Raw genomic sequence first — 26580 nt, 5'->3', positions numbered from 1 at the left:
TACTTGCCCAAGGTCACAAAGGTCAGGTATACACTGGGGCTTCTGGGATTTGAGCCAGCTGTCTGGCTCCAGAGCCTGTACCCTTGACCTGACCATGGCTGCCCCTTGAGAAACTTCCCTGCCACTGGGGGAGTGCTGAGTGCAGAGAAGACATTTCATACACGAAGTGACATTTCAGTTACATCTTCTGGCAATGAAGCTCCCCCTACAATAAGGGGTCCTCATGGGGGAGGATCACCCAAGCAGAGCCCTTTCCAGTGCCCACTGTCAGCACAGCAGCTGTCTCCTTGCTGGTAGAACACCCCATCTCCCACTACCTGCTTCCCATGCTGCGCCTGGGCTTGTCCCTCCTGGGATACCTCCAGCTACATTTGCCTCCACCTCTCATTAGGAACCTGGGGTGACTCCCAAGAGAAGGCCCTGGTCTCCTTCAATATCCCAATTCTAACCTGCAGACACCATGGACATACTTATTACTCAAAGGATGGTTGAATAAAGTCTTGATCGGCAAGAAGGACCTAGACCACTGAACCCCAAGCTGACATTCCCCCAGTGTTCCCTACTTACAGCCCCAGGAAATGGGTCTAGTCAAGGAAGGAGAGGCTGGGGACTCTTGTGTTGTGTGTAGGGGGACTTCATGTTCCCTGACATGCCCCCTCCACCTATTTGTGCAGTCAAAGCCTGCCTTCCACTCCATTCCCGACCCCCAACTCTTCCTGCTCTGTTCCTAATGTCTGCCTGGCTGGCCCATTCTGCCTTCCCTGGTCAGCCCATTCTGCCTTTCCTGGTCTTGCCCACTGAGTCTCCTTCCTTTGACCCCAGGCTCCTGCAGTGGGCATCAGAACAGCCTCCTTTGAAGGGGCAGTTCCTCAGTGGCCTCACTGTTTCCTTCTGGGTGTCCTCAGACCCACTACTGTGTCACTATAGGGCACCAGGGCCCAGTGAGGACTGAGATGGGAACAGATCCTTTTTCCTATCAGCTCCTGGGAAACAGAACAGTCAGGGGCTTCTAAGGGGCTGGACAGAGGGGCCACTCAGCACACAGTTGAGGATATCCTCTGTTCATAGAGAGAAGGGGGTGGTGCAGGATACGTTTCAAGGCATACACTCCTCAAAAATATTGAGCCCAGAACAAATGGCTCAGGCTGACCTCAGCAATTCTAGCAATTTCCATTCATGCAACCTGCATGGGAGATTTTCTGTGCTGATTCAAGACCAAGAGACACATGTACTTCTCCTCTAAAACTCAGGATCCATGACTACCCATTTCAAAACAAAGAAATCCAAGAAGATCTACCTGGTATACATTACAGTGCATTTTTATTTAAGAAATATATTATAAAAGCAGACAGAGTTCCATTCTGCCAACAAAACACAATACAACTAGTGCAACATACCCTCATTATGTTAGGGCAGGACATGAGGGGGCAGCAAGAACCACCAGGAATCCATTTGTACCACAGGGAAGTGGCTATTAGAACATTAAAGGAAGTGACGTTGGCACATTTTATTGGCGGGAGGATTCACCATGGGAAAGAAAAGGCCAGAAGGTGACTCCCGGTAAGGAGCAAGGCCCACAAATCCTCAGGTGAGTCTGAGGGAGGAGGTGGTGGCTGTGGGGTCAGCAGGTGGACACCTCCATCACGTGGTTCCCTCTGCTGGGCTTGTGGCCCCATGTGCAATAGAGAAAATATGGAAGGTTGGGTCACCCAATCAGAAACATGAAGCTGGCCAGGCATAATGGCTCATGCCTGTAATCCCAGCACTTTGGGAGGCCGAGGCAGGTGGATCACCTGAGGTTAGGAGTTTGAGACCAGCCTGGCCAACATGGCAAAACCCCGTCTTTACTAAAAATACAAAATTAGCAGGGCATGATGGTGCATGCCTGTAATCCCAGCTACTCCAGAGGCTGATGCAGGAGAATTGCTTAGAACCCGGGAGGCGGAGGTTGCAGTGAGCCAAGATCGTGCCACTGCACTCCAGCCTGGGCAACAGAGGGAGACTCTGTCTCAAAAAAAAAAAGAAAAGAAAAAAAAAAGAAACATGAAGCTGAGACGTGCTTGCCACTCCAGGGGCATCCTGAGCCTTTGGAAAGAACCCGTCAACAGGGTTCTCAGAAACATCAGAGCCACATTTTCTCAGGGGGGCTTCTCTGTCTCTCCAGACCCCAGCTCCCAGCACCCCTCAGGACAGAGCCTGCCCAGCTCTGCCCATGTCACTTCACTGACCCCCCCCCCCCCCCGCCAGGCTTCTCCCACACCCTCCGGGCCAGCACCAAACGTGCTGAGAGAATGGGGACCCAGAACCAGATGGACACATCAGGGGAAACCGAATCCATTCTCTCTTGGGGTCCTGAGCCTCCCAGTGACAGAAGATCCAGGAGATGCGAGTGGGAGGTCACCCTAACAGGATCTAACATCATGCTCCAGATTGCTGAAGGGACACAGATCAGTGCCTCCTCTCCTTGACTCTACCCTCCTCACTCCTTAGCACCAGGCCTGGCTGTACATCCCTGCCGAGGTGCAACTAAGACCTTCGCCTGCAGCTCAGGGGTGCCCCAGACAGGAGCACAAGAGGAGGCTCACCCCACCGACAACCCTGGCCGGAGCAAATCTGGCTGCCCAGGCTCTGTGTCTGGCTTCTGCCCCAGGACCTGAGCCTGTGTAAACTCAGGCTTCCTTGGCCTGCCCTCCCCAGGCCCAGGTTGTAAAGGTGTGCTCCCCACCACTTCCTTGTTGCTCCTCCACTTTGTCCCTAGAATTACAGCCCAGCTCTAGGTGGGACTGTGAAGCTCTGCCCAATGCCTTCCACAAGAAATCAGATTCAGGCCCTTGTGCCTGAAGACTCCTTGTGAAGAGTAAATGACACCTTCTCCAAGAGCAGCTAAGGAGTCATCTTGGGCTCCTCAGGCTGAGTATACATTTTCTGTATGGAACTTCAGAAAGAAATTGTCAACATTCATTCCTCACTTCACCAGAGAAAGAAGAAAATGTCACATGCCTTTGATTCCCTCTTTTTACCAAGACTCCACTGAGATAAAACTCCTAACACAGAAACCAACATGTATTCTCAACACTGGGTACCTGCTGGAGGTCCTGCCTTAACCCTGAAGCCTCAGGTTTCCATGGGGACAGGTTGGTTGAGAACTGGTGGCCCAGCTCTCAGCCTGACACCCAACAGTACCCCCACCCAGGGGGCAGATGGTAGTGCAGGCACAGGTTCTGCAGGCTTTCATCTTGTGGAACGTATATTACAGGGTGTCCTCGTCACTCGCCATGCCCCAGAGGAATCAGCAGGGACATCAGGACTGAGAGAAGACATGGCACATCTGACCTGCTGTCCTGGAAACCCCACATCTTTCTGACTGTGCTCATCACATGGACAATATCTAGGAAAGTTCTGCTCTGCACAGTGTTCTGTCTACCAGGCCCACCCATCTGAGGACCCAGATGCTAGGAACACACAGATACTGAAGGAGCAATCACCTGCCTAAGGTGCAGGTACCCCTGCATCCATCTGTGGGAGGAAGAGCCAGAAACTACCTTTCATATGGATTCTTTGGCCCTAAGAATGAACCAACTATTTAGGAGTAACACAGTGATGCAGAATGACCAGGGAGGGTCATTCTCAACCACGCTCCCTGGTCATTCTGCATCACTACAATACACATAGAATCCCCAGTATACACACCTATTAAAGCCTAAATATTCTTGCTTCATACAAACATCTGCTTACAGATCCTGAACACACCCCACCCCCCCACCCCCGCCCCAGTGGTGTGTTGCTAACTGCTTAATAAAATGCTCTCCAGGGGGAAATAGGAAAGCCTAGAATTGTGATGCTTATGTGGTGTAAATATCTCAGCATGACTAATTTTAAACTACCAACCTAATGCCACAGAACACAGAGCTGAGAAGAGATGTGCCGTGCCCAGTGGCTACCCCAAGCTAGCACAAGCCAGCTCCAGCACAGCCACATCCTTTCATAGGAATACGTGTACACAATCTAGCTGCACCCTGAGTAGGACCCTCAACTCTCACCCCAAATATAAAAACAAAACCAAACTACGTACCTCCAGAACACAACCTCCTCATGTATCCTGAACAGATACATACAACTGAGATAGGATAGGGTGGTCATAACCTCCATTAAAGGAGAACAAACTTGCTAAACAGATGAAGAAAAGAAACCATCCAACTGCACAGGGAGATCCTGCAGTAAGGAGGTGGAAAAGAAGAAGGGGAAATCCCCAAATTCGCACAAGTGCGAAAACCCACGATTGGTGTCCCTGGGTTGACCAGTGCTCATTATAACAGTGAAAAACACACCCTTGGGTAGAGATTTAAGATGTTAATGATTCACCTGATATAGGCACTAGCATGTGCAGCAATAGCGCATGCGCGTCCAGAGAACAGCCCAGAGAGTGCTTAACAGTGACACCCCTTCCCACCCCTTCATGAATAGTCATGTAAGGCTTCCATAAAGGAGGTTTCCCCAGTGTCAGTCAATGCTGTCTCACCTTTGAGCAGCCCACTCTGATCGGCTGTCAGAGTGTACATTTGTTTTGCAATAACCTCTCTTGGTTACTTTTACATTGGACTCACACTCAAAGTAAGACTTCTTTTGTGCAGCAAAGTCAAGAACCTGAACCAGCCCACCAGCAACACAACTGCTACCTGTACCCTAAATACACAGATGGCCTGCCCAATTATTACTTAAATTTGCAGACAAAACTCTACCCACCTCAAATGCTCACATCACTGCTAAAACCATATATGTACATATATATGTGCCCAAATACAAACATGTACAATGAACACAGTACCCATATATACTGTGAACCCTGAAAGGGCTGATCATGAGTGGCTGACTGGGCCTAAACTCAAAATGGAGCCAAGTGGCCATTTGCTGGGACCACAAGTCTCACACATGTATCCTGCTTCCTGCAAAAACCACGTACTTGTGTCACTTTGGGACTTTCACAGCTGTCTGTTCCTGTTTATGTCGCCTGAATCAAGGGGTACCATTCTGTCATATGGACTTAAGAAATAGACTGACTTGCATCAGCCAATCAGAAATAAACAAGCTTGTATCCCTCATTTGCAGAGTGAACCAGATTGGGAATCTGAGAACGAACTTTCTCTATAAAAGATAATACCTCTCTTTGTTCTTCCAGAGTGTACCTTTGTTTTGCACTGAAGGCTGGGACTCCTTGATTTGCAAACAGCTCAGTGGAATCAAATTTCTATTTTTTTCTTTTGTTGTTTTTTTAAGAAAATCCTTTTCAGTAGATTTGTTGACAGTACATAATGAAAATCCTATAGGCACAGGCTCAAAAAAAAAAAAAAAATCACAAGGTATACAACACTTGTGTCATGCATCACCCAGAAAAAGAATCACATACAATCCCATAGCTCTAAAATACAGGAATCCATGATTCTTGAATGTAAACACAACCTACACAGCCTCTCTGTTTCCAAATACATGCACCGAACCTCCCACATCTCCCAGAATACAAAATACAGGAGCCACATAAATTCAAATACACAGAGAACCACAAACTATTTTTATCAAATACATATAAGTCCACCTCACAAACTCTGAGAACACACATACAAGTGGCAACACCAAATTCTGTGAGTATTACATTTCGCAGCAGACACAGAGGACCACTAAATCTTAATATACCCAAAACCCCTCATATACACATTCACAAACTACCCATGAATACACACCCCACCCTCCCAGATAAAACCCATACCATACAAAAAAAAAACACACACAAAAACACCAATAATACTCTAATATACGCACGCAACTTTCATATACCAATGGGCACATACAAACTCACGCAAATATCCCCAATCCCTGAGTGTGTAAATCCCCCAAAACACTATCCAATCAATATGCTACATCTCCGGAATACAACCTCCTCAACCTCCTCACCTCATCCCCGAAACATGCCCAAACACATGTACGAACATCCTAGCATTCTCCAAAGAAATACACTTTAAATACTAACAATCCCATATTCTATAAATAGACTTAGATAATTCATCTATCTGCTGATAAATATACACACAAACCAGTGTACACACCCAAGATGCATGGAAATATCTCCAGCATATCATCTATAAATACCCATAAATACACTTCCCAATCCCAAATTATCCCAATCTAGTATGAACCAGCTCCTACATTGCCAAGTACTAACCAATAACCATATCACATACCTCTAATACATATAAATTCAACTCTCTCACTCTCCTGTATAAAAAGAGAACCCCATCTCTCTATCAGACACACACATACTAAATTCCCAGAATATATAACCCTAATAACAACTTACTGAAAAATACAAGCACATAGCTCCACAAAACATCATCTAAACTGCCATGCCCTTGAACACACACACAAACTCAATACTCATGTAGTTCTCTACATGCCCTAAATATACCCACGATTAACTAACACACCACAAATATGCAAACATGCCACCTCATATCCCCAAATACACATACAGTTCCACAATACCTGCACATATGTAATCACACTTCCAAATGCTCACACAGAAATAACTCCTCCATCTTCCAAGACACAGAATCATACAAACTCCACCTCACAACTGCACACATTCATCCTACCAGTCCCCCAATAGACATGGATCTGCCCTCACACATTGAAATAGCCATACACAACCCCTGAAAATCATGAAAAGAAACACGCATCACCATGCAACATGCCCTGAGTACACAAATGGTCTTCCTACATTTCCCAAATACATAAACCAAACAGAGTGTACGTCCACAAAAATAGACACAAGCACTTTCTCTGTTACTGCCCATGTGCACAAGATAATTCTTCCAAATCTGCCAAACATTAGACAAATACAAATCCCCAACATTCACCTGAGAAAACACATGGAAAATACATCTTCACAACCCAAATCACAAATATATAACCCCAATTCTTCTGGTATACATATCTTACATCTCATATCCTCCAAATATAAACTCTCACTCCTACACACTCTCACAAAAACAGTTATGGCCTTTTTTAGGGGATGGGGAATGGAGTCTCGCTGTGTCACCCAAGCTGGAGTTCAGTGGCACCATCTAGGCTCATCGCAACCTCCACCTTTTGGGTTCAAGTGATTCTTCTGCCTCAGCCTCCTGAGTAGCTGGGACTACAGGCATGCACCACTACACCTAGCTAATTTTTGTATTTTTAGTAGAGATGGGGTTTCACCATGTTGGTCAGGCTGGTCTTAAACTCCTGACCTCAGGTGATCCACCCACCTCAGCCTCCCAAAGTGCTGGGATTATAGGTGTGAGCCACCGTGCCCGGCCCAGTTATGACCTTCTTTAATCTGCAGTCTCCACACAGACACCACCAACCCACACATGTGAATACAAATTAGATTCTCACCAATTAAATACATATCAAATTCCAAACTAAGAATTCATATAAACACATTTTCACATACACAAAACCACCCCCACAAATCTCACACCTTCCAAAATCCAAAATGAATCTTCCTGACATTCTCAAGTACACACTAACCCAACCAGCCAAGATACACACGTGTGTGCAGTAAATTTTAGATACATGTGTAGCCTACAATTTACAAATAATATACCACTACTTTTTATTTGTAAATTCCACATAAGCAAGCGATTCTCATGGGAGCTTTTCTTGACTTTGGCCACACTCTTGCATCCACAACCAACTTGTGCTACCAAGTGAACAAATTATGACTAAAGGCCTGTTCTTCCACTTTGCAGCTGCTCATTCCAGTGACAAATGAGCGTGTTAGAACATGCATGCTGGCTGATCATTCTGACCAGGTCAACAAGCTTCACAACTTACTCAATGAGGTCGTCCATGAGAACTTCACTGATTTAGGAGGACAGGAGCTACTTCTTTGCTGAACTGCATCGCGGTTTCAACTGCTGAGGTTTTCCTCAAGCTTTTAGGTTGTTTGGAATGTGAGAGGCATGTCTGAGACACATTTTGGGGTTCCCACTGCATTGCTACACCTCCCCCCTCACTTCAGGGCCAGGTGAGCAAGGGAAAGGAGCGCGGACTGGGAGTCCCACAGGGACCCGCTAGGAAAGCTATGAACGCTCCCGCCTTGAGCGCAGCCACAGGCCTGCTCTGGCCACAACGTGGGGTCGCCCCGCGGACACTGGTGACCAGTGGGAGCATGACCAGGAGGTGATTACCTTCTAATCACCCTTGGCTTTATTTTTAGGTAACACCAAGAAGGACGCCATGAGAGCGAAGGCCGTTGGGTAACCGCCCTTTGCTCTCGCGCTTCGCGTCTCCCTGCCGCCGCAACCGGTGCTGGGAGCGGTTGAGGGCTGCTGGCCTCATGCTGGAAACTCGCCCGCCTCAAGGCTCATGCACAGGCGCACAGGGCAGGCCAGGAGCCTGCCATGGGAGGGCCCCGCCAGAGATGGGGAAATGGAGGGACGCGGCACCTGGGCGCTTCCTGGGGCCAGACAACGCCTCCTCATTGGAACCTCCATGACCATGCCTCTGAGAAACCAGCGCGTCCGCAACGACCACTCCTAATTTTTGGTAATACAAACCTGCAGTCCATGCACTTAGGTAACACCCTTGCTGAAAGATTTACCCTTGGAGGGTTTATCCTAAAGCAAAGTATCCTCGAATTGCATGTCTTGCATTCCCTTTGGATGGCATTTATTTCATTCCTGCTCATGCCTTTCAAAAAATAGTATGCCCTGTTTTCCTACTTAGTCTGGAGGTTCCATGAAAGAATATTTCTGGCAAAGAATTTTAGACCTGAAAACACACTGCAAAATATACTTTCTTCTGACTCCATTCCCAGAGTTTTTCCTACCGCATTCAAATGATTTCTAGAAATGTTTTTGTTGTAGCCTTGATCAATTTCAGTCGATAAAGCAGCAGATAGTAAGGGAACAATTCCAGGCTCCCCCACCCCTGACTCTGCAACACAGTGCAGAATTCCAGTTGGCAATAAAAAACTAGTAGAGAAGCAACTCACTGACTTGAGTTTGTAATAGCTTCAGAAAAAACTTTCATCGTCACATCCTTTCTGCTCATTTGCAGGATTCCTATCATCTGTCTCCACATGATAACACTGAAGAGCCTTCATGTCTATGCAGGCCCAGGGCCTCAAGTGCAGAGACTGAGAGCTCTGCAGGACACAGCATGGAGCCGCCATTCCTCCACTGGGTGGAAGAGCATGTGTCCTCTGAACAGGGGATCCAAGCCCTGAGATATTCTTTCTCAGCAGTCAGTGCAGCCCAGGACTTTCTGTGGGGATGCTCAGAGAGCAGGGGCCAGAGGACTTTTAGCCACCACCTCCCATGGCCAGTCTTCACAAATTACCTTTGGCTAATTTGATTGTCTCTCCTCCTGGGGTCTAGGACTTCAAACATATACAGAAGCGATTGCAGAATTAAGACAAGACACTGTTCCACAGTATATTTTTTGTATCATTGGCTCAGAAAAAGACTCATTCAAATCCTATATCAAAGCCATGTGTGAGAATCTTGAGAAAGCATCGATTGACTGACTTAAGAGAGGAAGCAACCAAGAATTCTTCCCTTCTTCAGTATCTGAGTATGATATTTTGCTTCAACATCCCTCTTAGATGAAGTTATTGATTGAAAATCATTTAAGTTTGCCCCATGATAAAAGATCAAATCCTCAGAAAGATCTCCAAAGCATTTATGGTTTGTTTGGTTTGGTTTTGTTTTGGTAAGTTTACCATGATTTTGCTTGAATTGCTCTCCATTGATCTTCTCAGCTAAGATCAAGGTAGAGTTGCACAGTGGAAGAGGGCTGCATGTAAGAAGGCAGTTCTGTCTCAGGGGACAAAAGGCCTGGGAGCACCCAGACAGGCAGTCATTGCATGGAGGTCACTCCCAATGGCCACTGTGGAGGCATTTCACAGAAATGCTTGCTGGACCATTCAGGTTTAGAGTTGGGACAAAACCGAGAACTCATGGGGATATTGGACAGGAGTTAGGAAATGACCTTCTCACACAACTGGGGCAAGGCGGGGAGAACCCTGGGCTTGAGACTTGCAATCCACCACCTGCCCCTGCAGTGTGGCCGCTGTTACATTTTCCTGCAACTCTGCCTTCTTGAGTCCAAATGTCTTTGAAAGGGGCAAATGCTTCATAAGTGCCAACAGGGTGTGTTTCAGTGAATGTTTGCAGTGTGCACCGGTCTGGCTGAAGGCCTCTTCCCTTCCCCAACACCCTCCCATCGTGCAAAATTACCCTGCCCAGCAGGGAGTGACGTGTGTGTCTCAGAAGATTTTGTTGCTGTGCTCTGAGTTCTCATTCCTCATCTCCTTTGACCAATTTCCTCTAACACTCCCCTTGTTCACAACACAGAACATGACTGCTCTTTCCTGTCTTTTTGACACTAATAAACAGACAGTGATTCTCAGTGTGGAAATGAGAATGAAGTTTTTTTTAAAGACAGGCTACAATAATTCCCATGCAGAGAACCACATGTGATGACACTGGATTCCAAATGGCAAGAATGTATGGTGAAGATGAGGCCAACAGTGAGCTGAGAGAGGCCAGCCAGGATGTGTTTCAGTGAAGATGAGAAGCAATCAGATAACACCGGTTTCCTCCAGGAGAGAAAATGTGGTGGCCAGGGAAAAGAGATGAGAGGAAGGCTGGTCATTGCCTATTCCACTGTGCACAGTTTGAATTTGGAGCCATGAAAAGTATTGCTTGGTTAAATTAAATCATTCAAAAGATAAAACATAAACATTTAACACCAGCAGAATATGCTGGGAAACAAAATGAAAGGATTTCTGGTCTCAGTGCTGTAGGTTGCATAGCCACTCTTTCCTGGATTGAGGCTTTCCAGCAAAGGGACTGGGACATAAGGCTGGCCTGCTGGTGTAGACAGAGATTCCAGCAACATACATGACCTGGGGGCACAAGGATTGCTTCCTAAACAATGATGAGCACACAGCCACCTAATAGTCTGGATCGGCTGAGACCATCCTGATTTCAAACACCCAGTCCCCTTGCCTTCCTAAGAACCCCTGTGTTTCTTAGACTGAAAACGTGTTTTGAATTTTGTTCATGAAGTGCAGCCCCTGTTGCAATTCATCAAGACTGGGAAAGAGCCAAAGTGGGAAGGAGCATGGGTTGATTGGCACAAAAGTAGGTCTGTTGATAAAGAATGGAAGTAAAGGGGACATCAGGTAGAAGCTTTTGCTGTGAGTCAGAAGGACAATTTAAAAGTTGCCTAAAGAGGTGCACACCATCTCTGTTGCTGCTGTGCAGTTGGAAGGGAAACTCAGGTTCTTGCTTAACGGCCGAAGCCCTTCACAGAATGTCCCCCACCCCTACCAGCTGCCCACTGCCCCTCCCCCTCTGCAGAATGTCTGGGGTCCTATGTTCTAAAATTTACATTCAAATTTTCCCTGCTACAGTTGGACTCAGGAGCATCTGCTGAGCCAGGTCACTCTCTGGGTCTTACCCTTGACTTTTCTCATTGTGGAAACTGCCAGACAGCGGTTGTCAGTGCCCAGCCTGAGGGGATGGCTTCAAATGGAGGTGAGCGTGTAGGGATGGGGGCATTATCCGAGTCTGCCATGCCTCAACTCCTTGGGAATTCAAATTTGACACTGCCCTGGGGACAGTTGATAGGGCTGCTGTTGAGGAGGGAGGGAGGACTGGATGTCCCCAAGGACATCACACCTGAGGATGGCCATGGCACCCTGAGTCTGTGGTTAGGGAGGACGGCTCCTTAGAGGTGGACCAAGATGCGTGGGGGAATATACCGCATAGGGGAAAGGATGGAGTGGATGGATTGATCCTTTCTAGAAGGAGACAGGTCACGTCATCTTGTGTTTGTAGGGAGTGGTGGGATCGTGTTGTGCTGGTGGCCCCGGGAGGATGACAGGCAAGCCTGAACCCTGCGCCACGTCTTCAGGCACCTGGAAGGTGCCCTTCCATAGTGTTCAGAGAGATTTGGACTGGAGTTTTCTAGATCTTAGGGAGGAGTGGGGAGAAGTGGTCTCAGCCAGAAAACTGTTGGGTGGGTTGGCTGTGACGGAGCATGTAGTGACAGCCTCTGGGTGGGTGAGGCTGGGGGCTACTGTAACTGCCACAGCCCAGAGCCTCTCAGCTCCCTCCTCAGACATGGCTTCTCCACCAGTTCAGGTAGCTGTTGGTTTTGATTTAACAGGGGTAGGGGCAGATGAGGAAGTTCAGGCAACACAGGGCCTGGGCTTCCTGAGTTGTTCTGAATTGTTTGCCCTTTTGTGGAAGCTCAGGTCTTCAGACCCACTTCCTCTTGTCTGCGAGCTCATGGCCTGTCCTCTGCACTTTGTGTTACTGTGGAGATGAAGAATTTGTTCCTATTCCATTTATACTACCTCATGAATGGGGGACAGGTGTGGATTCTTGCTGGTTCTCAGTGGAAGGGTCTGGAAAGCCTGGTTTCCTTTTCAGTAGAGGAAGGAGAGTAGTGCACAAATAGGAAGATGATTCTCTTATTATTATTATTTAAGTTAGGATATGTGTCCTGAATGATGAGGTGCATGTGCTGTATCCCTTATTCCCCTTGACTAGAGACTGCATGAGGTCCTACTGAACAGGGATGAGTTCCAGACAACTTTGCCTCACCTGGCCCATGGCCCAAGAACCCCTGATTCTCGGTTGGTTACTATGTTCAGTTACTGGGAGCTCAAAGGAGAAGAAGGATGAGAGATGGGCTCCTTGTCCCACTACCTATTGTAACATGACCAGCAGCTGTGAAAATCCCTAGACACCTCCCCTGATAGCCCTGCTGCTTGCCACTTGCTGGCTGTGTTCTAATCGTGTGTGGCTGTTGCTGGCTATGCAGTGACACTATCTCAGGGGACTCCACCACTGCCTCTCAGACATGCTCCCTGGGAACAGAGCATCCTGAGTGGCAGCTGGGACCATCTAGTACTGAGGAAAGGGTGGCCTGAATCTGACCCCTATTTAGCACTTGCTGTGGGTGGTGCCAGGACAATCACTTCCATGCTGGGTGTGACGAGTTATGGATTATCTTCAGGGTTCCTAGGGTGCTGGCTTGGGAAAGATTTCCATCCAGTGGTTTTCTTTTGTTGTGTTTGAGCTAGAAAAGAAAGGGATTTACAAGAGCTTCAGGAAAAGGAAGATTGAAGAGGAGATGGGGCCATAATATTTGGAAGCTTCTGGCTTCCTGTTGGCCTTCTGAGTGCCAAGCCATTGCCCTGGGGTAGGCCCCTCACCTGTTGCTGAGCACGCTGAGGACCACCAAGCCGCTGAGAGACTGATCCCTGACCCATGGCTTGGGAGATGCCTGTGAGGCTGACAGAGTCTGCCAGGGACACCCAAGGCAGACCCTCGGGCAGCAAAGGCTTGGCTGTTGCTTCTTGGGAGACAGGGTTTAGGGAGTCTTGGTGACCGGGGCCAGGCTCTCTAGTGGAGCGACTCTCCTTGGAGGAATAGAGCATCCGATGCACACTCAGGGACACTTGCAAGCTGCAGAGTTTCCCTGTCATAAGCCCTTAGCTGTTGGACTCCCCTCTGATTCCCCAGTGACTAGTGTGGACCTGGAGACCCCAGCTCATTCACCTCTTTCCTTTGTCTCCACAGCATACCCAGTGCTGGGACCGGGCGTGACCATGAACCCTGGCACCTCCCTGTCTGTGTTCACGGCTCTGCCCTTCACCACACCCGCTCCCGGCCCAGCACACAGGCTGCCCCTTGTGACTGCAGGGGTTCCTCCAGGCGGCCCTCTGGTGCTGTCTGCCTTCCCCAGCACACCTCTGGTGGCAGGACAGGATGGCCGCGGCCCGAGTGGGGCCGGGGCTTCCAATGTCTTTGTCCAGATGGGGACAGAGGTGGGGCCTGTGAAAGCCCCTCAGGTGCAGACCTTGGTCCTAACTCAGGCCCCCCTCATCTGGCAGGCTCCATGCACCCTCTGCGGAGGTGTCGTGTGTCCACCTCCCCTACTCCTGGCAGCTGCTCCTGTGGTGCCTGTTATGGCTCCCCAGGTGGTTGGGGGCACCCAGGCCAGTGAGGGAGGCTGGTCCCAGGGCCTTCCTCTTCCACCACCACCACCACCGGCTGCCCAGTTGCCCCCCATCGTGTCCCAAGGGAATGCTGGGCCATGGCCACAAGGGGCTCATGGAGAGGGCAGCCTGGCTTCCTCCCAGGCCAAGGCCCTGCCAGATGACTCCTGTAACCCCAAGAGTGTCTATGAGAACTTCCGACTCTGGCAGCACTACAAGCCCCTGGCCTGGAGGCACCTTCCCCAGAGTCCTGACACCGAAGCGCTTTTGTGCTTCCTCATGTGAGTGTCCTCGGGGCATTGGAGCTGGTCTTGCAGCTCACACGTAAAGAGGCTGCTGGATGGACGGGAGGTCACGCTGTTCAGGGGAGCTTGCAGGGCGGTTGTGAGGGTGATGGGTTGCATTATGGGAAGATACATTTTCAACAATATTAATCTGGCTGTGGCTCAGGACAGACTGTCAGGGGCCTCATCTCAAATGCCCGTCACTGTCCCATGAGTCCAGCCAATCCTTACTTTCAATAATTTTCACAACAATGTTTACAGAAGACCCAGGTCAGAGACGGTTCCTGGTGTGACGTGAGCTACGGTTTGGGTTTAGGTCTTTGAGTACACACCCCAGTGCCTCCCCTTTAACCCAGTATTGATGGTCAGGAGCACCTTACATGGGGCTGGGGGGAGGAGCTGCAGGGCCCAGCAGGAACCTGGCACATGCCCGCAGTTCTGCCGAGGTCCAGTTAGCACAGTGGTGGTGGAGCCTGCACAGGGGGATGGTCTTGGGCCCCGCACTGGGGTCGATGCCGGGCAGGTATTTGCATCTTCACCCTCAATCCCTCCTAGAAAAAGAGACAATGATGCTTCATTGAGATGATGGTGAAGAGATGACTTGAGCTCACATATGACATGCATAGCACAGTGCCTGGCACATGCTATGACACATTACATGATAGCAATTATGATTGCTGGCCCCATTACTATCATTATCAGGACTAGACCATCTAGGAGAGCACTCCCCAAAGCCACGGGCTCCAGTGACAGCTCTGAGTGCACCTCAAGCCCAGCAGCCCAGGGCCATGGACTGTGGTGGCTGTGAGGCAGCAACGTCAGCATCTGGGAGAGTTTGTGGTTTCATTCCCAGTCCCTGCCTCTCTCCACCCTGCGGCGCCTCTGTCACCCTGTGTTTCCCACTGACGAGCAAACGGGAGCTTGAGCACATCCACCATGTGACACACTGGCCATTCCCCTAGAGAAGTCCCCTGCCTGGGGTGTAGGTGGAAGGTGGCCCCATCTTCATCCCCAAAAATCTCGCTGTTCCCGCACCCTGGAACTGGTTGCATTCCCACTTGGAGCAGAGTCTGGGTGCACTGGGGACCCTGATTCTTGGAGTGGAGCTGCCCCAGGCTCACAGGCCTTTGCCATGGCTCTTGTGGGAATGTGGGATCTGGACCTGCTGCTTGCAGTGGTGGGGACACCACTCTGCTTTTGTTCTGGACGTATGCTCCTGCTCCTCATGCTCCAGGGCCCTGAGGCTACATCCCCAGGGGCTGCCTTGCTCCAGAGTCCCCAGGAAGCCAGTTGAATGCTCAGTCCTGGGGCCCTGGAACCTGCACTTTAACCCTCACCCCCAGGTCATCCTGTGTGCACACTGTCTCAGTCAGCTCAGGCTCTGCCGTAACAAATCCCATAAACTGGGTACTTTATTAAGACACATTCATGTCTCCCAGTTCCAGAGGCCAGAAGTCCCAGATCAAGGTGACAGCAGATTGGGTGTCTGGTCAGGGCACTCCTCCTGGCTGGAGAGAGCTGTCTCTGGCTGTGTCTCCTTGTGGCTGAGAGCAAGAGCCCTGGCATCTCCTTCTGCCCTTATCAGGGCTTGGATTCCATGACTGGGACCCACGCTCATGACCTGCTCTAACCCTGATTGCCTCCAAATACTGACACACTGGTGCTGAGGGCTTCAGCACAGGAATATTGGGGACACACATGTTCCACCCATAGTACTGAGTCCACTTCTCAACACTAAGGACTCGAGGGGCAGTTGGAGAGGCCACTTGGTAGCTTGTGTTGATGTTTGATCTTGGGAGTGTGTCCTGGGGCCTGAGGAGCCCACATGGGGGAGAACAGGACAGGGACAGATGGCAGGAGAGGTGTGGGGAGGACAGGGGCCAGGTGTTGGGACCAGGTGGGCTTGGGATGAAGGGTGGGTTTATAGGCTGAGACTGACTGCACTGGTTTACAGCCCAGTTCTCCGATCCCTGGCCCGGCGGAAGCCCACCATGACCCTGGAGGAGGGACTGTGGTGGGCCATGCGGGAATGGCAGCACACGAGCAACTTTGACCGGATGATCTTCTACGAGATAGCAGAAAAGTGAGTCTGGGGTCCTGGGAGCAGGGCCCGCGTGGCAGGGTGAGAGTGAATGACAGAGGTCCGGTGGCCATGGTGGCTTCTCAACGTGGAGTATGAGGAGGGTGTGGAAAAACCCAGGACACTCTGGGTCCCTGGCTCCCTCAGGAAGCTGCTCCTGCCACCTAGAGTGTTCTGGGGTTTCTGTCCTTTCCTATTGGGAAGCACCCCCTGCCTGGCCTGGGGCCATCCCTGCCTTGACGCTGGAGGTCATGGCAGGAGCAGCCAGCATCACAGCCCAAAGTGGGTCACCTCCAGCTGTGGGGATGAGGAGAGGGGGTGCTAGTGACTATAGACAAGAGTGGGGCACAGGCTCCTCACATCAGTGGCCAGAAGTCGGTTTTCTCCCATCCCAGCCTGGCCAGGGGGTTGGGTTGGGGAGACCTGTGCCCGGGACACCATGAGACCCATCTCTGGCCTGACTGCCTTTGCTCCTGGGCAGTCCCCTCCATGAAGACAGACAGACAGACAGCAGCCTCAGGGGAAGGGGACCCTGTCCTCTGGGCTCAGCTTTTGCTTCCTCCTGACCCAGGGTCTCCCAGGCCTCGTGCCCCTGGGTTATCTTTCGGGGGCCCACAGTCCTAGCCTCAGGACTCCTGCATCTGGGCATCATCCCTGATGCCTTCTGCCATACACCCCACCCCTGGCCAGCTGAAACCTGGAGGAGGGGTCCCCCGGGACCCTCCTGGACCTCGTGGCCCTGACTTGAGTCAGGAAGCCCCATTGATGCCATGGGCTCTGCAGGGGCTGAGTGAGGGAGGGTGAGCCCAGAACTCTGGGAGCAGCTTCCTCCTGGGACTGGGGAATGGGACACAGTGAGGGCCTGGACAGCCCACCGAGGCACTCCCTCCCATCCCTGCCCTCGGCCACTGCCTGGTCCTGGGGGGAGGGGGCCTGGACCCTCTCAGCACAGCCTGGGCCTCCTTCACCGCCAGGTTCCTGGAGTTTGAGGCTGAGGAGGAGATGCAGATTCAGAAATTGCAATGGATGAAGGGGCCCCAGTGCCTGCCTCCTCCAGCCACACCGAGGCTTGAACCTCGAGGACCCCCAGCCCCTGAGGTGGTCAAGCAGCCAGGTATGGCTTCCCACATTCCCACAGGAGCCATGGCAAAGACCAAAGGGGCCAAGAAAGGCCACTGTCCCCACACCCCTTGCTTCCCTTCAAGAGGGGGATTTGCTCCCTCCAACAGGACAGCTTCTGGGAGCATATGTTGGGTATTGACCTGGTCGAGTTTCCTAGCTACTCTCTCCCCTCTCCTGTCCAAAACTCCACATATGCTCTGCCCAGGAAGCAGGGATGATTGGGGAGAGTACAGGGCGTATTGGTGCCTCCAAACTTCCTCCCAAGCGATGCTGTCTCAGATGTGCCCCACCCCGCCTCCTCCGGGGGCGCTGTGGTTAAGGTGGTCCTGACCCAACTGGGACCCACTTCACATCCCCAAGCCCTGCCCTACCCTGTGTGGTGCAAGCAGGAGGAGCGGCCCTCACCACGCCCATACTCCTCCCTCTCTGCCTCAGTGTACCTTCCCAGCAAGGCCGGCCCCAAGGCCCCGACTGCCTGCCTGCCACCACCCAGGCCCCAGAGGCCAGTGGAGACCAAGGCCCACCTGCCACCACCCCGGCCCCACCGATGAGCAGAGACCAAGGCCCGCCTGCCACCACCCCGGCCCCAGAGGCCAGCAGAGACCAAGGTCCCTGAGGAGATCCCCCCAGAAGTAGTGCAGGAGTACGTGGACATCATGGAGGAGCTGCTGGGGCCTTCCCTCGGGGCCATGGGGGAGCCCAAGAGACAACAGGAAGAGGGCGAAGTGAAGCAGCCACAGGAAGAGGACTGGACGACCCCAGACCCGGGCCTTCTGAGCTACATTGACAAGCTGTGTTCCCAGAAAGACTTCGTCACCAAGGTGGGCTGGAGTGCTGGGGTCTGCCAGATTCCAGGGGGTGGCACTCCCAGGTCCTTGGAATTAAGCTCTGTTCCTTAGCTACTCAGCAGTGTGTGTATTTCCATGGATTTGAGTGTCTGTGTATGTGATTGTGTGTGTCTGTGTGTTGCTGTGTGTTTGTGTCTGTGGTTTGTTACTGTGTGTCTTTGTGTGTCTGTGCGGGTGTGAGTGTGGAGTGTGTATGTTACCTGTGTCTGTGTCTTTTCCTGTGTCATATGTGGGTCTGTTTGTGTGTCTGTGTGTGGTTTGTGTGTCTCTGTCTGTGTGTGGTTTGTGTGTCTCTGTCTGTGTGTGTGTATGCTACCAGGTCTGTGGTCTGTGTCTGTAGCTGGTGGTCACCATGATATAAGACAGCCCCAGGAGGGTGGGGACGGGGCGCTTGCTGCTTTCTGCATCTCCTCCAGGTGTCCTTGGCTCCAGGTTACTCCCTGCCCAGGAAGCTCATGCCTTCTTCCTTCTGTTTCCAGGTGGAGGCCGTCATTCACCCCCGATTCCTGGAAGAATTGCTTTCCCCAGATCCACAGATGGATTTCTTGGCCCTAAGCCAGGAGCTGGAGCAGGAGGAAGGACTCACCCTTGCCCAGGTACCCCAGGGGCAGGAGGGACCCGGCACACAAGGCCCACCTGATTGTCTAATCCCCCCCGCTGGGGATGCCTGGCTTCTTGGGGAACCACTCTGGAGTGGGAAGATGCAGGTTCAGAGGGAGTAGGATGGACAGGAGCCAGGGAGGGGAGTCAGCATGCAAGCTGCGGTGAGGCCCAACGGGATGCCCGGCAGAGCCACACCCTCTCTCTTTGACATAAAGCCCAGCTGCCTCAGGCTTCCCTGCCTGCTGCCCAAGTGCCCTGGTCTCCACCACCCTGGGCCCTGCTCACACCTGGGGCAGTGCCAGTAAGTGCCCCCTTTCCTCCCGCAGCTAGTGGAGAAGCGCCTCCTACCTTTGAAGGAGAAACAGCATACGAGGGCAGCCCCTAGTCATGGCATGGCCCGGTTGGACTCAGGTTCTTCTAAGTTTGCAGCTGGCCAAGGAGCAGAGAGAGACATCCCTGGCCCCCACCAAGGGATTGGCATGGAAACCTGCCCACCCCAGATGGCTGCCCAGGACCCTCAGGGACGAGGCAGAGCACACACTGGCATGGCCAGGTCCAAAGACTCTGTTGTGCTTTTGGGATGTCAGGATTCCCCTGGGCTGAGGGCTGCCCGGCCAACCTCTCCTCCCCAGGACCACAGACCCACCAGCCCTGGCCTGGGGGCCAAGGATGCCTTGGATCTCCCTGGAGGGTCTCCTGTCCGGGAGTCACATGGGCTGGCTCAGGGGTCAAGTGAGGAGGAGGAGCTCCCCAGCCTGGCCTTCCTCTTGGGTTCCCAGCACAAGCTTCTGCCCTGGTGGCTACCCCAGAGCCCTGTCCCTGCCTCGGGCCTTCTCAGCCCAGAAAAGTGGGGACCCCAGGGAACTCATCAGTCCCCATCTGCTCAGAGAAGAGGCCTCAGCCTAGCACCCTCTCCTGCCATGAAGTCCAAGAAGCGACCTCTCTTTGGAAGTGTGTCCCCTGCTGAAAAGACACCCCACCCAGGGCCTGGGCTCAGGGTCTCTGGGGAGCAATCCCTGACTTGGGGGCTGGGTGGCCCCTCACAGTCTCAAAAGAGAAAGGGTGACCCCTTGGTCTCCAGGAAGGAGAATAAGCAGCATTGTAGCCAGTAGGGGCTTCTGGGCAGGGTCTCTGGGGCCAATCCCCAAGGATGGGGCTCTGGCATCCGATGCCCCAAAGCGGTCAAAAGCTTCTTCTCCCCCAGTGCTGATCTCACTGGGCCTTAGCTTTGGAGGGTAGGGGAGGGAGGGGAGGGAGAGGGTGGCTGAACAGGGAGGGCAGGAAGGGAGGGTCTGGGGGGAAGGGGCTGGGGAGTGGGGGTGGGAAGCAGTGCGTTGGGGGCCTCATGTGTAAATGTGAATAAATGTAGTTGTGTTGGAAAATGCTCTCGGGGCTGCTGCCTCTGTCCTTGGTGCTGTGCTGCTCCTTGGAGGGTGTCTGTGAGGGAGGGCAGAGGAACTGGCAGATGCCAGGCTCTGGGAACCCACAGGGGCCGGCCCCACTCTTTCCTCCTGGTGTAGGGAGCCCCTTCAGATGCTCCAGGGACTGACAGATGCTGAGGAAGCCCTGATCCCTCCCACCACCCATTCACAAGGCCCTGCCTGCTTTAGGGAGGCTTCTTGGGGCCTCCCATCATTATCAGTGTCCCTGGAAAGTCCTGGGATTGGAGAGAGCTGGCTGGCTCTTGTTCTGCTCGGTGGGAGCTGAGGAGAAGGCAGCCACCTGCAACATGAACATGGGGAAAGGAGGCTGCTCCTGCTTAACCCTCATCAGGAAGAGCGCGGGCACTGGGCTGAGAGGAGACGTTGAGGTGACAGTCCACACGGGTGTGTTTGGGATACGACGATGGGTGGGGAGTGGGGGAAGTCCCTCTGCCTGTTTCTGGGCAGGAGAGAGTCTTGTCCAACTAGCTGAAGCAGATGCTCCTTGCTGTGGCCACAGGGACTGGTCTCGGGGCCCTCAAGATCCTGCATGGAGCCCCCCACAGCTATGATTCCCTTCCCATATGAGGACTGAACTCATGTGGAATTGATGTAGACACAGATTTACACTGGTATCTAAAACAGTTCCCTCCCAACACACCATCACCAATGGGAACAAGCATGACCAGTCACCAGGTGCAGGGTGGGTGTGTCTGCTGGTTACAGGGCCAGGAGGAGCTGGGGCCCAGGCTGAGAGGGGCCGAGGGTCAGCCGCCCTTCTGCCAGGCACAGACCCCAAAGGCAGAGCAGGGGCTGCCTGGGATGTGGCATTGGCTGTCTGGGAAGTGCCCTGGGAGTTGGGGGCTAGGTGTTCACCAAAGGGAGACTTCCAGAGTCTATGAGTGAGGTGAGGACTGCATCAGGAGAGGGACCGAGGCTGGGGAGGACACTCTGCTCTTCCCGAGGTTGTCCTGTCCTCCCAATCTCTGCTGAACTCCTCTCACCCCATGGGCCAACTTCTGCCCCTTTTACCCCTAACCCACCTCTTAGAATCTCAGATCCCAGCATGGACAGGACCTAGTATCCACCCTGGTTCCCTCCTGGCCAACACCTTCTTCTCCACAGTCTGAGTTCTGATTCCTCCCCCAGGGCCCTTATTGGCTCAGGACCCCTGTGACTGCCAGGGCACCTGTCCCAGCACTGCCTGCATGCAGAGCTGTGGTCATGGTGCTGGGGGCTGGCCCAGCAGCAGAGGCTGTTGGGGCAAAGCTGTCCGGTACATGGTGGCCTGGCCCCTCGGCCAAGTGACAAAGGGAGCCATGTTTGGGTCCTCTCTGGCCCCATCTGCCCACAGAACACAGCAGTCAGCCGGACAGATGCCCCTCTGCCCCGTCCCTTCTGCTCGATGTGGGCAGTGTCAGAGGCCTGCCATCTTCTGTGGCCTTTGGGAAGGAGAGTTTATCTTGGCAGGGCTTCCCCAGCTCAGTGCACATCAGGCCCTCGGGGAAAATGTGGGGAGTGAAGAGTCACTGGTGGGTGATGTGGGCAGCTCCCGTGACTCCTCTACATTCAGGGCCATCCTCAGGAGATAAGGTAGCACTGCCCCTTTGCAGAGTTTAGGAATGTTAAGTGAGCCGTGTTTGAAGGGAACGTGGTCCATACTGTGGCATGTGTGGGTGCCCAGCCGACTTCCTCACCTAAGGGTGAAAGTGACACCTTGGGGCTCCTGCTGGTTACCCCACTGGCTGTTGTCTATCCCACTGTCCCTGTCCTTGTTTTGGCTGAGCCATTCCCAGGAGGCAGAACTTGTGCTTCCTCCACCTCTGTGTCCCACCTGAGCCCTACAATCTGCCCCTAAATGGGCACAGTGGGGCTGACTGGGGGGCTCTGGTAGACTGAACACACGTCCCCCACTAGTTCCTGTGCTAAAGCCCTAACCCCCAATGTGATGGTATTTGGAGATATATTTTAACTGGAAGACACTAAAGAGTGTTCAAATATAGGATATCCAAATGACATAGTGATTTAAAATAATATTGTGAACTGTGGCTAACAAAACTAGGACCATGCTTTTCCTAAAAAATGGAGGAAAATGGCAAGATAGGATAGTTTTGGCACATAAATTGCATCACATTTTTGAGAGTGTCATTTGAAGGCATGGTTTAGTCTAATCTTGGTTTATCTCAAATGTAAGTTCAGTAATTATGGATGTTACAGCAAGACATAATTTGACTCTAAATCAGCAAGTACTTGCAAATATTCAGAACTATCTGGAAGTGAAAACGGCTTCCTCTGTAGACAGACAGCAAGTTTCTTATCCCAGAGCCCTGTAGGTAGACCATCTGTGCAGGTTATAATCAGGAGATTCACGAATGTGATAATGATGACATAGTCACATTGACAATGAGGCTTTTAGTCATACAGATTAAAGTAAATATATAATCTATTGTGCAAATCTCCTAGTAATTGAGAATAAATTTAATCTTGTGCTACAAGTAGATAAAAAGTATTCCCAGTTAGATTTTACATGTATACATTTTGAAACTATTAATTTTTAAAAATAAAGCAATGACTTTTTAAAAAGTTTTATTTATTTATTTATTTATTTGTTTATTTATTTATTTATTTATTTTATTTATTTTTATGGAGTCTCGCTCTGTCACCGAGGTTCGAGTGCAGTGGTGTGATCTCGGCTCACTGCAACCTCTGCCTCCAGGGTTCAAGCGATTCTCCTTCCTCAGCCTCCCGAGTAGCTGGGACCACAGGCATGTACCACCATGCCCGGCTAATTTTTGTATTTTTAGTGGAGACAGGGTTTCACCATGTTGGCCAGGCAGGTCTTGAACTCCTGACCTCAGGTGATCTGCATGCCTCAGCCTCCCAAAGTGCTGGGATTACAAGCGTGAGCCACTGTGCCCAGCCAATTTTCCCATTTTTGATACACTAATTCTAAAGTAAACTTTCCCCTTTATTACTTGAAGATTTATTTCAGGTGTTTTTCAATTCTTCCTAATTTCAGCTCCTCAACTGAAATTCGGTTCACATTAATGATGGTTATCTCTTCTTGACACATAGAAAATACAAATATAGGACTTTTACTGAATTCTATTTTTTAAAAGTTCTAAGGAAAAAGCTATTACATCCACATATGTGTGTAAAATGAAACATAGACTTAAGAGCTACTGTGAATAAACAGCTTGACTTTTAATAAAAGAGAGTATATTGAATTTATGTTAAAGCTAAGAATCTGGGAATTCTTGAGTACTGTCTGCTAGGAACACTATTATGTCAAAAATAACAAAAGGGGTTATTTGACATGATTTGCTGATCACTAACCCCACTGAGGGAAGCCCTCCAAGGTTTATGTGAGAAGTAGTCAGTTTGTTTTTGTCTTACTGGTGCAGAAGAAATGCTTTTTATTGCCCATGGTCTCCAAGGATGACACTGAGCTCCACAAAGCAACCACTGGGGAATATCAGGTAAATAGCATGAATCTGTTGTTATAAAACAAGCACACTGTTTTAAAAACATATTTAAAGTAATTCATGAGTTGGATGTTTCCTGATAGGTATACTTTTCAGTTTAGGTATTTAAAAAGAAAAAGTCTGCTGTGTAGCTTTATTTTCACTTTTACTTTGGTGTTTTTTGTTTTGTTTTGTTTTGTTTTTTGAGATGGAGTTTCACTCTTGTTGCCCAGGCTGCAGTGCAATGGCACGATCTTGGCTCACCGCAACCTCCGCCTCCCAGGTTCAAGCAATTCTCCTGCCTCAGCCTCCTGAGTAGCTGGGATTACAGGCATGCACCACCACACCCAGCTAATTTTTTGTACTTTTAGTAGAGATGGGATTTCTCCATGTTGAGGCTGGTCTCGAACTCCTGACCTCAGGTGATCCACCCGCTTCGGCCTCCCAAAGTGCTGGGATTACAGGCGTGAGCCACCGTGCCTGGCTACTTTGGTGTTTTGATGTCTATAGGAATGAGCAGTTTCTCTACTTTCCCAGAAATTTATCTCCAATGCTGACATGAGCACAAAGACCTTAGGTACTGTGCTGGGAAATATTTTGTGCCTTAAGAATAAAAATTTTCATTAGAGTTAGTCCATGCATCACAGATATTATCCTTCCTGACAAGAGGAAAACTGAAGCACAGACACTGTGTTGGGCTATAGTTCTCAATGGAAAAATTAAGCTTTTCAGAATGTTAGTTACTACCATGCTAGAGGTTTACGTCATTTTTACAACCTGTTTTGATAGATTCTAAGAATCAGTCTTACATTATATTTTCTATGGCTTACTGTTAAAAATCTTATTCATAAAAATAACTATCGTGCATAGAAGTAGTATACACCAACATCATAAACCAGAAAGTAATTTATATTTAACCCTCATAACAATACGTTGAAGTAGAAATTATCTCATGTAGAGGAAACACAGGCTCAGACAGGATATAAATTGTGCATATCACAAAATTAGTAAGTGATGGAGCTAGAATACAAACAAGATCTGCCTGTTTACACAAATCAATAATTTTTCCTCTATAGCATGTTGTCATTACAGGCCTTTGGTTTTCAAGTGAAAGCACTCAACTTCACATTTTAAAATATGCCACAAATGTACCCATAAAGTAAGTGAACATGACTATCGAGTGGGATCACAATTATTAAAAAGTTTGCCTTGGGAACAAAGACAGTAAACTGACCCTCAGGGAACTGAATTACATAACCAAAGGGGACATGTGCCATCTACCTGGGCTCAGTGGGGGTTTCCCAATGGATTCTTTGTAAATAGGTGTTGCACATATTTCTGTTTCTTTAAGCTTTCCTTTATAATTTCCAGACCTGTTTCTGATGGTGATGAGTTTCTTTCAAAACCTAACCCTAGATATGGGGTCAGCTTTAGGCAAAATTGAGAGTTGCTAGCTAACAAAAGTAGCTAATATTTTAATGAAATGTCTTATTAATAAGCTAAATGCCAAACACTATTCATTACAAGTATTAATCAATTATCACAATTTTATGAAGTAGATATGACCATCATTTTTATTTATCAGTTGAAGAAACTAAGACACAGAAAACTTAAATACCTTACCCAAAGTCATGTTGCTTGTGGAGAATTTGGCAATTCATCTTGGTTATCTTGACCTAGAGTCTGCATGCTGGATGACTATTTTAGACTGTTACATGTGCATGCAGAGCTCAGTGTTTGTCTGGTCCCACTCCCTCCTACCCTTCTGTCCCCTAGTGAGTTCATCCTGTTCCCTACTTCTCAAGACTACTCATTTTCTTGGACACTTTTTCATATTTCAGAACTAATCATTCTGTTTATTTTTTTTTCTGCTCATCATGCCAAAGTTAGCAGGGTAGCTGAAAGAAAGGAATTCATACTAAAAAATGGCATGCTCAATTTGTAAAATTTTCCAGAATTAACTAGGTAGAGTGAAAGATTTCTTCTTTGAAGAAAACAATGTTGAATTTTACATAAATGAATCATAAATATAATTTTGACATGTATTTGTGATCTGTATGAGTAATATCATATCCTATCCTGCTTCACATTCTCACACTCTTATACCATTAATGATCTCTACATCTATCCCCAATCAGCCACCACCTCTCTTCCTCAGCTGTGTTATGTCAGGTCTGAAAATTAAATTTTAAAAGTAGTTCCTAAGTTTTAAACTTTTTAAAATTTTTTTCCTGGGAGGACATGATGAGTAACCTGATTGTCAGCAAATGCCTTAGGTATTAAGGAGAACAATCATAATGGCAATAGCTAATATTTTTTGGCAGAGCCAAGTTTCAGTATCTCTTTGCAACTGTGTGACATCATGATCATATTAATTCTTATTACACGCCTATGAAGTGGCTATCCACTTTATTTTAATTTTATAAGGGAAAAAACAAGTCCTTAGAGAGTCTAAGTAACTTGGCTCTGGATTTGAACTTCAATCTAGCTATTTCTATAACTTGACCTGTAAACATACCACCTTATATGTCAAACTTACCTTGAAAACCAACAAGTAAACCAAATAAATAAAACAATAAGAACAACCTATAATAAAAAGGCTTCTCAGAGGGGTGCAGTGGCTTACACCTGTAATCCCAGCATTTTGGGATGCTGAGCAGGGAAGATGGTGTGAGCCCAGGAGTTTGAGACCAACCTAGGCC

At 49.7% G+C, this 26580-nt stretch overlaps 1 pseudogene; it reads left to right on the top strand.

Moving 5' to 3' along the window:
• Positions 1-11205: 11205 nt before the first annotated feature.
• On the top strand, positions 11206-20151 carry LOC129006694 (NUT family member 2A-like; annotated as a pseudogene).
• The last annotated feature ends 6429 nt before the right edge of the window (positions 20152-26580 follow it).

This window comes from Pongo pygmaeus, chromosome 8 (genome assembly GCF_028885625.2).
Source record: "Pongo pygmaeus isolate AG05252 chromosome 8, NHGRI_mPonPyg2-v2.0_pri, whole genome shotgun sequence".
NCBI classification, from domain to species: domain Eukaryota; kingdom Metazoa; phylum Chordata; class Mammalia; order Primates; family Hominidae; genus Pongo; species Pongo pygmaeus.
Note: the sequence above shows the minus strand (reverse complement) of the source record. Positions and strands in the feature narration are given on the sequence as shown.